Genomic DNA, 12,964 nt, shown 5'->3' with positions numbered 1-12,964 from the left:
AGACTCAAAACCTCCACAGAAAATTCAGGCTCAGAATTCATGCCTCTTAAAGCATAAGCTTGAGATTTAATGTTTTGCTCCTTATTCCATCCAATGTCCTTTTTTTTGTCCTTTTTTTTTTTTTTTTCTGAAGGAAAATGTTGGGAAAAAGCAAGGGGAAGCTGTACAGCTTCACAGCCCTGCTCCAGGCCCCATGGTCACCCCAGCCCTCTTTAATATACCTATTTATTGAAATCCAGCACCCCTGTTCTGAGGAACTGAAGCCACCATTCTGTGTGCCACTCTTCCCCCCTCAGAAACGCTCTTGCAGAAATTTGGAATTTATCAGCAGAGATTAATTGAATCCCACCAGTACTGTACATCAAATGGAGGAACAGGGCCCCTATTTATCTCTTAAAGTTCTGAAAATGAAAAACATCTAATCACTGGTTGCCTTTGATGAATGCCTCATTGTTCTCCTCGCCGGAGAGGCATTTCATATGGCACTGGCAATACTGTGCTGCTGGGGAGGGGGCTGCAGCACAGCTTGGAAAAGTATAATTCCATTTACATCCAACAGAAATATAAAGTTTCAATGATACGGGATTTTTTTTTCTGTCTGGTTTTTTTTTCCCTTCCCTCCCATGGCAAAAAAAAAAAAAAAAAAATGTTCTTAAGGCGGAGCAAGCAGAAACTAATACAATTAAATACTTTGCTTTGCCTGCCAAGGACATTTGACTGCTACTGTGCTACATCAGGTATGTAATGAAAGGCAAACGACAACGAATCTTAATGTGGTGGGGAGCTTGGGTAACTGTAGTTTTATGTCAGGGATAGCCTGGCAGAGAAAAGCTGCATTGTACCCAGGATTAGCAGAACTGCAGGATTTCATTAATGACCGAACAGCTCTGGAGCAAAACAAAGATAGTTAGGGAGTAAAAAGAGAACATGACCAGAATGTGTGGCACTAATTGGAAATGTATATTATCTTCCCGTGCTGGGGGAGCAGGCTCTGGGTGCTGGCCATTGTCATCTGGGCAATGTCACTCAGGACAAAGGCTGTTCCCAGGTTGGGGCCAAGCTGGACGAGGAGGCAGCAACAGTTGGGGATGATGGGGTTTGGGGTGGACACGTGGAGCAGGAAACAAACCGGGCTCAGGTGGGGCAGGGGTTCCCATCTCCAGCTCCTCACTCTCCTCCGAGAAGGGACAGCCTCAGCTGGTTCCTCACCCAGACTGGATTTCTGCCTTCAGACACCCATCCCTCCCTCCCTCCCCATATAGAAATGACACAACAGAGCGGCCTTTCAGAGCAGAAAACGAAATCTGCTCCTGGACAGCTTCGTTTTTCTCCAGAGTCAGCATCAGCAACACTTCCTCCCAGGCAGCGTCACTTCCAGTAAGTCATCACTTCCATCTGCAAAACAAACTGGAAAACTGGAAACTGGAAAACGACAACTCTGCCCATGCAGAGATGGTGCAAAGTCGATTAAAAGCAGCAGGAATTGCTGCACTGCTCATTCTGTACCCAGCTTTGTGTTGGTCACATTGCTCAGCCTTTATTTCTCATTTTTCTCCCAGAAAATCAGAGCTATTTTATATTTTTTCAAATATCTACAGAATATACAAGTTGTCTGCAGTCATATCCAGCAACTTTTTGCTCAGGACAGTGAAAAAAATAAAAGTGGAAGGATAAAAATCCCCCTTTTTCATGCAAACCCTGCAATTCTTAATGGGATAGACCCTCCCTGTACACTCAGCTCCTGTTGCAAGGCTTGGAGCTGTGATATTTACACCCATTCAGATGCTTTTTTTACATGGTCAAAGTGGTGTAAAACAGCTCAAGTCAAATGACAATTAAGCTTATTACTTGAGACAGCTTTTTTTTCTTTAAGCGAAAAAACCTCCAAACTGCTTGCCCTTGACCACTAGGCAGAAGGGAGGGGGAAGGGAGAGAGCGAGGGAGGGAAGAGAGACTCCTTAAGACAATTTTGAAACAGTCCAGTACTTCCCTGATCACTTTGCAAAGTTGAAATATGATTACAACCTTTTTGCATACAGAAAGGACCCATTTAAATGAAAAATTAGCTGCCTTAACAGGTCAAGCACACAGTTACATTAATGTTGTGTAGAACAATAAATCAACTTCGATCCCCAATTGAAAAAATGCTAATTTAGCCCAGCGATTCACTGATTGTACTTCCCCCCGTGGATGGAAATCTTTTATTTTTTTTTTCCCCCTTTATTTTTTTTTTTAGTTTTATTCAACGCCATGCAGCGATTTGCCGGCCCTCCTAATGGCGCTCTCGCAGACTATCAGCATTTCAGTGGAATTCTGATCATGGTTTTAATATTCCATGCAGCTTTGCCCCCTCTGATTTCATGCTGAAACATTAACAAGAGCTGACACTGGAGATTAGAAGCAGACAGCTGGAATGCCAGGTCTTTGTTGCAGCATGGACATGAGCCAACATCGTTCAACCGCAGCCAAGAGGGACCTGGGAAAGTCTTCTTAAGAAGGGGAGGTGGGAGAGGGGCAGACAAGGTAGTTTACTGAAGGGCATGTACAAGTAGATAATTGCAGAGCCCTTTCATCTCTTAAAGCCAAATTCTAATCAATCCCGGTTTATTAAGAGGGTCATTAAAGGTAAAATTAAAGGGGGGGGAAAAAAATCGCCATTAAGCTCGGCGAGCATAAAAGTTTTGAGTAGAAAGCGACTGCATGGCCACAGCCACCTCTAATTTGTCTGCTTGTTGTTTGCAGTGGTGCTGGTTGGAAATGCAGCACTGGTCTCCTTTAAAAAAAAAAATTTAATCCACTTAGTTCCAGGTGAATAAATTGAGAAATAAAACTGGATTTATGTGCTGGTGCAGTGTGTGAACTGTAAATTCCCAGGCAAAAAGGAGGAGGTAGTATAACACAACATTCTTGTGGCTAATAAATTGTTTCCCGAGAAGAGAGACCTAATAAAGAGACATAATTTCATCCCAACCATGGGGCAACTCTTACTCTTCATCCATTCTTCAGGGAGGAACCTGGGGAGGGGACAGCAGATGCTCCATGGCAATGCAGTGTGGGTTTTGGGGGCTGTTTTGGGTTGGTTCTTTTGGATAGGAACTTCTGAAATTCCAATTGTGTGGTGCATACATGGATATAGTGTGCATTGACATACATGTAGAGTGTAAATATATAGAGAGCATAAAAATAATATATATTAAAAATATATATAAATAGTGCAGATACTCAGACAAACCTGGGGTAAATCACTCAAGACAGGAATTTCAGACGAAGGCAGCACTGGGGGAAGCAGCTTAGCACTGAAAGTGATACCTGGGAAAGCCCAAGGATCACGGTGTTTATCCCATCACACAGAACCTTGCAGCTTAAACACCAGGATCAGATAAAAATCCTGATCCCAATCCCACTGCCCCCTGCACTCCAGCTCCCTTGTGCTCAAGGAAAGGGGTTCCCCAGCTTGGGGACCTTTCCAGGCTGGGGTCTGGAGTGATTCATGTGCTGACTGGCCTTTTATTTACCTATTTAATAACTCCCATCTGCCCTTCTCACCAGCCCTTCCTCCTTCCCTGCCTCTTCCATCTTAGAGATGTGCAGAATAATAAACAAAGAGCAAATATTTGCACTAATAATCAGAAGGTGATCTAAATATTGGACTCAAAATCTCAGCAAAGAGTGGATGAATGGAAAGCATTCAATACTTTCCCCTTCTACACATCTTTCCACCAAAGGCACGAAACAACTTCCTGAAAATGATTTACAATTACCTCGTGCCTCCTTTGATTTCTGTAGCAGCCCGGAACAAGGCTCTGAACTCGGCCCAGATTTAAAAATCTCCTTGTTAATTATTAATCCTCACAACAGCACCCAGGCAGGGCAGGAATCCAGGCAGAATTGAGGCTGCTGGGGAAACTGAGGCACAGGGAGCAAGGATGCAGTTCGTGCTCCAGTGATGGAGAAAGTCCAGGATTAACCTGGGAAAACCAGTCTGCAGGTGAGGAAGAGCAGGGCAGTCCCCACAGCAAAGCCTAGGTGAATTTGGGGCTCTAATCTGGGTTTAAATCGAGCTGTGGGGGCACTGAAGAGCCCACAGGTGAGGCCAGTCACACCTGCTGTGAGAGGCACTTTATTGACCCACTGAGGAGTTTCTTCCCCTGGGTGATCATCCTTGCTTGAGAGAAAAAAAAAAAAAAAAAAGAAAAAAAACACACCAAAAACCCAAAAAAACCCAAAAAAAAACCCACAAAAAAGGAAAAGTGCTCTTTATTTCTATTTGGAGTTTGCCTGGTTTGGTAATAGGCTTTTATGCTTATCTCTAGTAGATTAAATGGCATTTTGGTGTCTCCTGGATGTACCAGGGCAGTGCCAGCATGGAGTAATCGAGCCATTTAGCCATTTCTCCCCATCCTTTTTCCTACAGAAACTCTTCTTTCAGTCTGCCACCGAGGCAGCCTCGCTTTACCCCTCAAACCTCTTCAGAAAACAAAGTTGATATCAGAATTACAGCCTGGGATGGGAATGTCCTTCCTCTGCCCACACTCTGCCTCCTCCAAGGGCTGCATGAGAGCTGCAGCCAAAGCCGCCTGTGCCATCTGCACTGAGCAGTGTCTGCTCCCATCCTCCCAAACTTTCCAAGCTCACTTCCAGGATTTTGTACCCCTGCAAAGCCTGGTTTGCACTCCTGGACTGTGGGTTAGGGCTGTGATTTATTGGTTTGAGTTTATCACAGCAGGGTTTGTCTGCAGGGAGTATCTGCCCCAATTATATATATATATATACATATACACAAATATATCCGTGTATATACGCACATTAAAACACAGGGACAATCGCAAACCAGAAATCTGTCAGCACAGAGACATTAGTGATACTCCATGCCAGAAAATGCCTACTTAAGAGCAATATCAAGATTTAAAATTTGCCTAAAAGTTAATAAAAAGCTCAGGTATGACAGCTCCAGACCTTGCTGTCACAACTGAACTTCCCAGCCCAGCTCTGCCAAAGCTGCTCCGTTTCTTGCCTCCCTCCAGGACCCTTTTTTATCTCTCTGTTTGATCTCCCTTCCCTCTGGCATTATCCTCTCCCCAGGCTGTTTTTTGGTAGGCAGCCCCCTGTTTTGGGATCCTCAGGGGGAATGTTTTGCTATGTAAATGCAAACACTGTCCCTGCGTGGTGCCTCCTGTTGTTCCTGCTTTCCTTTTGCTAATTGATTTGTTCTTGTCTAGACTTGAGCTCATTACAAGGAGCACTAAAGGCTCAGCATCATTTATTTCATGGCTAAGTCAATCTGTGCTCGAGTGCTGGGGCTCTAGATTGGATAAGGAACAGGTTCCTGCAGATGGAAATGGCCTGGGAAGAGAAAATAAAAGCTGAACCAGGTAATGAACGGAAATGGAATGGCCATCATCGAATCCACGGATACCATTGACCTTTCTCAGATTTACATCATTATCTAAAGTTCACCAGAGACCTTCCATGCTTGTTATCATTATCCCTCATTAGAAGTCACTCTAGAAGCATTAACAAGCTTCTGAAATGCTCGGCTAATTGCTTTAATAAGGCAATATCAATACTAAGCCATAGTTCCCATGATTAGATAGAGGCGGGGACCCTTCAGGCTTTGCCTCCTTGGGTTTAAATGCTGGGCTGGGGGCCTGAGGGAGGAAAGAAAAAGGATTTCCTTGGAGAATGGAGCTCTTGGAGTGGACATAAAATGCTCTGATGTTCCAGAGTGCAGCTGTATTTTGAACAACTGGGGCTACGCTATTCCAGTCAACAGAGGAGGTGAGCAGTCCTTCACCCAGAGCAGTTTGGGCACGTGGGAGCTCTCCAAATTTAGGCTGGTGAGCTTCCAAAACAAACGTTTCCTCAGACAATTGTACAAAACAGGGAAACCACATCCATACATTTGTCTGGGCTTGGTGCTCAGCCAGCACAAGGCAGCTGAGCTTTACTCCAGCAGGAGCTGATTCATTCCAGGGGAGCAGTGGGACAGGGGCATTTCTGGGACATGGACATGCTCAGGGACTCTTACAGCAATGGGGCATCCCGTGGAACTGCAAAAAAACACCAAAATTTGACTTTGCAGTCACTTCTCCCTAAGAATCCTGCTTTCTGTGGTGAAAATAGGAGTGCACGCAATCAGCTCGTGTCCCTCTCCTGTCAGATGAATCATTTTATTAAATTTCCTGGCCTGACCTTGTCTGCTGGGAGAGAAAGGAGGGCAGAACCAGGCCACGAGAGAGCAGCCCCTCCTCTTTAATGGCAGCAGTGAGTCAGCCCCATTATGGGGACAAACCCTCCCTGTTTCAGCAAATTCAAGAGTTCCACGAGCTGGGCATTTCCTGGTTTATCTCCTCCTTCAGGGACTGGTGATAAATCAGATATTTCTTTGAGAAGCATCAAAGAGAGTGAGAAAGCTCCAGGACAGACATTGGGACTTGCAGAAATGATTGGAAAAGGGCGAGGAGCTGAACCTGCTCGGGAGGAGTGATGATCCTACAAACCTGAAGGGCTGGCTGGCAGAGGAACCCTTCTCCCCTCCCACTGGGGGCCAAGCCTTCATCCTTCCCAGCAGATTCTGCAATGAATCCCATATTTCCCGAGACAAATCTGCAGCCCATATAAACCAGGAACAATGGGGCCCTCCCAAAATAGCCTGGATTTCATAACAACCCCAACACTGAGCTATTGTCAGGCAGGGCTATTGTATAGGGCCATGGCAGAACATTTGGCTCCAATACTCAGGAGTGAGGGCCTGGTGCACACTAAAAAATGCCACGGCATCAGTTTTCACTCAGGGATGGTGTTTGCTCGGCAGATAATAGCAGATAATTCCTCCAGCCCTCCTGACAGCTTCAGCTGACCAACAGATCCCAGTTCAGCTTCTGGTCCAATGAAAAAAGGATTTTTTATTTTTTTTTTACCCCCCCCCCCCCATTCATTTGTATTTGTCAAATCTCTGTTAGTAATTGTAGGGGAAGAAGAAGCAGTAAATAAGATGATGGACTGAGGGTCATGTTTGGTAATAATGAACTTGAAATAAATGGAAAAGGAGCTGGCTTTTAAAAATGAAATAATGAAAATAAAGTATTTTTGTTGGGTTTTTTTTAGGGGTTACCAGTTTGTTGGGGTTTTTTAATGCAGGTGGTTTTCTCTTAATACCTTTAATTTCAGCTTCTACAACTTGTAGCAGCATTTTTGTGGCCATAACCCCAAAATTAATTAGCAATTCCTTCCTAGACAACAGAACTGCCTGGAATTCAGCCTGGCAGCATTTTAAAGGTGTGCAGGGAGGAATTGCAGCACTTTTGGGGGAAGTGGGCTGGAATGGGATGAGCTCAGAGGATAAGGTGCTGCTGAATGTGATTTATACACAAACCCAGTGGCTTCCACTGGCTAAAAACAGGAGCCTGGAACTGAAGTCCATCAAAAGGCTCAGTGCCCATGGATTTCAGTGACTTTGGATTAACCCCCATGCTTTTAATTACCAGAGGAAAAGAACATCATTTTACCTTCCCAATAATCCCAAACCTTGCTTGCAGTTATTTAACAAAGCAAAAATAATCTCCCGGAGCTTTTTGTTTTGGGCTCACCCCAGCCCAGTGCCCGTGGAGTGGATTATTCTGCTGCTGACCTTGTTTGTGCAGCCCCTTTCTGGAAGTGAAATAGTTACCAAACTATTTAAACTATTGTGTGTGGGTGGGGAGGATCAAACCAGCATTTTTGTTCATCAATTCAGATTAAAAATTTAATTTCATGCTACAATGAACCCATACAGAGTTATATCTATTAAGGTCACCTATTTCTTGTACTCCAGCTTGCTTTAGGTATTGATGACTGCAAAAACTCTTTAGAAGATAAGAATCACAGCTCCAGCCTTCTCAGCTCTCACAGTTTTAATGTTAGACACAATTTTCCTGACTCTCAAATACCTTGGACTTTATGTTTGAGAATGAGGAGAGAAAAAAAATGGAACTCACTCTCTCCTTCTCCCTCCCTCTCAGTTGCTGCCTGGAATTTTTAAATAACAGAGATCTGGCTTTAATTGAGGCTTTCATTGTTTGAAAAGGAGCTACAAGTATTTCTAAACTAAAATATTTGCATAGTTTCTTGCTCTCTCTGCTAAATGCTGAGAGGTGCTGGACGTCTCTCTGAACTGTCCCTTCTGCAGAACACAATTCCTGTCCTGTTACTGCAAGAGAAAAGATTTGTGGAAAGGTCTTCTGAATACATATTTAACATCTAAATGTTTTCCTTGCTATCTTTGGGCCAAGTCCTTATTGGATTGTTACTCAAACAAAACTCCCATTCATGTCAAAGCAAGCCAGCCTTTCATTAGCTCAGGAATTTAGCAAATTTGTGGTTAGTGCGTCCAGAAATTGGTAGCGTTTAATTGATCAAATAAAATAATTTTTAAAGAGGGATTTTCAGCACCAAAACAAAGATGTGTGGCCATTTGGAAACACTTCAGAATAAACTCACTGGTTTAGCCAGTCTTGGTTTGGTTGGGTTTTTTTAATCATTTTTAATCATCTCAAATGCTTATTCTTGGGTTTGTCCCAGGGATCTGTGGCTCAGGAGATGATTTTTGGTACAGCCATCCCAATTTTCACCATGAAGAATGGGCCCTTGAACTGTCCTGACAGTGAAATGCAGTCAAGCACAGGTTTCTTTTTGAAGGCAGGTATTTCTAACATCTTCATGCCATAAAAAGTATGAAGTATCCCCAAAATTGCCCATGAATTTGTCTGTGATTCCCAATTTTATTTGGAGTTATTCTGAGTCTCCCAGAACAGGATCTCACCCAGCTCAGGCACAATTTGCCCAACAAATCCCCGCTGTCTTTTCTTCCTTGTTACCCTGTAGGTGTGAACAGATACTCAGTTCAATTATCTCTTTTTTCCCAATAATTTTCCATTGGCTGGCCCTGAAATGACTGCTCAGCGATTCTCCACTTCCTGCACTTCACAACCTTTTTTGGGAGTTCAGCATCACTCATGCCCTTTCAGAGGTATCCCTTCCCCATGTTCTCAGAGTGAACAGCACTGAGATTTCCCCAAGCACTGTGTAAATATTACAGCACCAAGTCCATCGGGCCAATCACCATTTCAGATGTTTAATTTTCCAGTAATTTTTAAAAATTACTGGAAAAATTAAAAAAAAAAATCTGCTGAAAGAGGCACTGCTGGGATTCTTCACCGTCATCACCAGTCCTCCACTGCACAAATCAACTTTTTCCTTGCCTCGAATGAGCTTGCAGTCAAATGTTGAGTCACGGTGAACTGCAAACAGTTCCTTGAAATTAAAAAATTAAAGGATTACATGACTAGACAGCCAGAAGTGGCTTATCAGCCACTGGAGCAGAGAAAGCAAGGAATTAAAAGGACAGCAGCAGTCCAGCCAGGCTTGCCTTAAGGTTGCAGGGCCTGAAAGTTTGATCTGTAGGACAGGCAGCACCTTGCAAGTGAGATTTTCACATGCCAGAAGTGGAAAGGGAGAGGGAGAATGACCCAACGTGGACTTCCAACCCCACTTGGAGTAAGAACCTGAATCTGCAAGAACAGGTAATACCAAGGGCAAGAAAAAACTCACAGAAATAAATAAATAAATAGATAAATAAATAGGTTTAAGGGATAATGACTGCTTGGAGAATCTTGCACTGGAAAACAAACAAAAGGTGGCATTTTACATGGATGTAGGTGAGATTTCAATCATTCCCTGTTTCTGAAGGGCTGTGTTTACCTTTGTGTTCAGCTTTGGCAGGAGAGCAAACACCAAGCAGCCCTCAGTGCAGCTGCTGGACCTGCATTTTCTCTTGCACACCGGCTGTGACCCCACGGGAATGATGCTCTCAGTGCTCATCTCCACCTCCAGCTGCTGCCATCCCACCCTGGCTGTGATTCCATGCTCCAAAGCAGGGTGAATCTTCCACCTCCATGTCCCTGTACCTTTCCCTCTGCGTCCCTCACCTTTCCATGTCCCTCGGCTTTCCATGTCCCTACAACTTTCCCTCTGTGTTCCTACACTTTTCCATGTCCCTACACCTTTCCCGCCATGTCCCTCAGCTTTCCATGTCCCTACACCTTTCCCTCCATGTCCTTCTCAGTTTACCTGCAGCACAATTAAACAGAAATTGCCATTTCTCCCACAGGCAGATGAATTCATCCTCGCTGTAAATCACTTTTTTTTTGGGAGGGGGTTTATTTATTCCCTTTGGCCTCCCTGCATGAAGTGATCTTTGGGTTCCCCCATTCCCATGGTGAAGCTGATAAACCCCAGCGTGGAAAATCATGCCACAGGATCCAGGGCAGCTCCAGGGGAGGACCATCAGTGGCTGCCATCCCTGGCCATGAGACATTCCAGGTGCTGGAACAGCCATCCCTGCAGATTTCCCTTTGGAACAGCAGTGTGGACACCGCTCCAGCTCAGCACTGAAAATATCTCTCCCCAGTCTGAAGACAAGGGAGCTCTTTCAGAGACTTTTCTGAGGAAAATCCCTGGTGGGGCTGGAACATCCTTCCTCAACAGGAAGGATGCTCAGCAAGCAGGAGGGCTTTTCTTTAAAGGGGAGTTGGAAAAAGGGAAGTGAGGGGCTGATTCCCACTGGGAGTGTGTTCCTTATTCCTTGAGTGAAGGACTGGGAAGAGCCAGGAGAGCCGGCAGTGCCTCCCTGTACCGGGCTGGCATGGTAAGGGTTAATATTTAGTGAGGGGAAAAGAGGACAGGATGGAATCTCATATTCTCTGGTGACTTTGAAGCTGCTGGAATGGTTTTTTAGGATGGATCAGATCCTAGGGAAAAAAATGTGGAACTAGGCTTGGTGTGTGCTGGGTCTGGCCTGGCCCTCTGTAGCCTAAACCCCAACCAGAAAAGAGGAGGATCTCTTCCATATGAGGCTTTTCACTCCCTCTAAATAATTTCTGTTTTCCTCTTCTGGATCAACACCAAGTCTTTGGTGTCAAACTGTCCATAAATTGGTAGTGAATTTTTATTTCAGCTGTCCAGGCATTCAGAATTCTTTAACCCTGGTCTGGACAATGACATGGATTAAGCAAGCCTTGCTCAGCTGAGATGAATTTTTTAATGAATCAGGTTTTTTTATGTGAAAGGAGCTCATCACCACCTGAACATTCCATTACCTGGCTGTTACAGCAGCAGTTCAGTTCACTGTAATTGCTTCCTGAGATTTAATTGTTTCCAAACAATGAAAACAGTCACAGAAAGAACACTGCAGATTCATTCTGGAGGCTTTACGGATTATATTTTGACTTCAGTTATAGTTAAATGGCAGCAGAGTCTAAAGTCAAATTGTTTATTTAATTAGCTGCCATTTTTATCATATTAATAATTAGCATCCCTGTCCTGTTAAAATTCAGATTATTGCTCTGGAAGAGGGGGGAAGTAATAATGGGCAGTGTTCAAGAGAAGGTGCCAAGGCAAGTGCTCTGCTCCAGGCAGCCAGGCTGTTCCTTGGACAGGAGATCTTACAAATTTACACACCAGGGCTTGGGGCACTCCCACTGATGGGAAACTGAATTTTGTGGCTGTTCTTTCCCTGCTGAGCCAGCCAAGAGGTAAATCCCTCTGGGAGGACTCCGGACCTGTGTGGCTGCAGATCCCCTGCCCCACATTAGCATCCCATCCCTGATTTGCACTTTTCCTGCCCCTAAAACGGGTCAAGGAGGAGCAGAGGGCATTCCCTGCCTCCCAAACCGTGGCCTTTAACTCCACCCTCACTTCTGGAACATTCCTGGTGCTTCCCAGCATCCTGGGGCTGCTGCAGGATAAATGCAGTCATGGGAGATGCTGGGAATCAGAGGGAGCAGGGAGCTCTGGAAACTTGCTTTGCAGTCTGAGCTGAGCTCTTGGAAGGACATTGTCCCTTAATTTAAGGAGTCCCTTGAAGAGTTAGAACCAATAAATTCCCTGTTACCCGTCCCCACATTATTAAATACATTATTAAATACATTATTAAATACAGTATTAAACATAATAAAATATATGTAATAATTATATATTAGATATAATTATTCTACATTATATGTTATATGTAATAATTATATGTTATGATTACATATATAATATTACATATTATATATTATATATTACATATTACATATTATATATTATGTTATATAATATATAATATATAATATATAATAATATATAATATATAATATATAATATATAATATATTATATATAATATATAATATATAATATATTACATATTACATATTACATATTACATATTACATATTACATATTATTTATTATATAATGTATGTTATATATTATATTAATTATATTACTCTATTATTTTAATTATATAATTACATTTTTATCTATACATAGAATTAAATATATTATTAGATATAGGGGCTCCAGTGAGGAGCAAAATAGAAGGAAAAAGAGAAATAAGTCACCCTGTCCCAAGCCTCTGCCTCCTTTTCTTCACCTGCACTGCTCCCAGCCCAATCTGCCAAGGGCTGCCATGGATTTACAGCAGGAATTAATTTAGGTCCCATCTCACCAAGATCTCACCTCCCTAAAGCTCCCTCATTTTCCTCTGAGTGTTCAGCTCATAAGCTGCTCTCCCTTGGTGTTTGGAATATGGGGAGGAAGAGCCAGTGGGGCTAAAAGAAAATGTAGATTTAACCTGGATCTAATGGCAGCAATTTGGCGTCTTGTCTCAGCGGTAAATCTCTCCTATATTGTCTCCTGAAATCGGGGCGGGGAGGGGGAAATGGTTGCAGCAAAGAAATGAAACAAAGCAGGAGCAGCTTCCCTTTCCTCACACGTGGGCATCACCTCAGCCAGCTGAGATTGTGAAATATAGATGAAAATATATATCTTTAAAAATATATATATAAGCCTACAGTCTATATATATATAGACCTACAGTCTGCTCATCTGTCTCCACCAGGAGGCAAGGTCCAGACCTCTCAGAAAAGGAAATTTATTCCCTT

At 43.4% G+C, this 12,964-nt stretch overlaps 2 long non-coding RNA genes across 2 annotated transcripts; one reads left to right on the top strand and one right to left on the bottom strand.

Annotated features, from left to right (window-relative positions):
- Nucleotides 1-638: 638 nt before the first annotated feature.
- Nucleotides 639-2,651, top strand: LOC137462113 (uncharacterized). The gene is made up of 2 exons (XR_010993577.1): nucleotides 639-1,377; nucleotides 2,342-2,651. It is a non-coding gene; the product is annotated as an uncharacterized lncRNA (long non-coding RNA).
- On the bottom strand, nucleotides 2,486-4,010 carry LOC137462115 (uncharacterized). Its single transcript, XR_010993578.1, has 3 exons — nucleotides 3,762-4,010; nucleotides 3,233-3,309; nucleotides 2,486-2,773 (listed from the first exon to the last, which is right to left on the bottom strand). It is a non-coding gene; the product is annotated as an uncharacterized lncRNA (long non-coding RNA).
- Between the last annotated feature and the right edge of the window lie 8,954 nt (nucleotides 4,011-12,964).

This window comes from Anomalospiza imberbis, chromosome 24, assembly GCF_031753505.1.
Source record: "Anomalospiza imberbis isolate Cuckoo-Finch-1a 21T00152 chromosome 24, ASM3175350v1, whole genome shotgun sequence".
Taxonomy (NCBI): domain Eukaryota; kingdom Metazoa; phylum Chordata; class Aves; order Passeriformes; family Viduidae; genus Anomalospiza; species Anomalospiza imberbis.
This window is presented reverse-complemented; position numbering and strand designations above follow the sequence as displayed.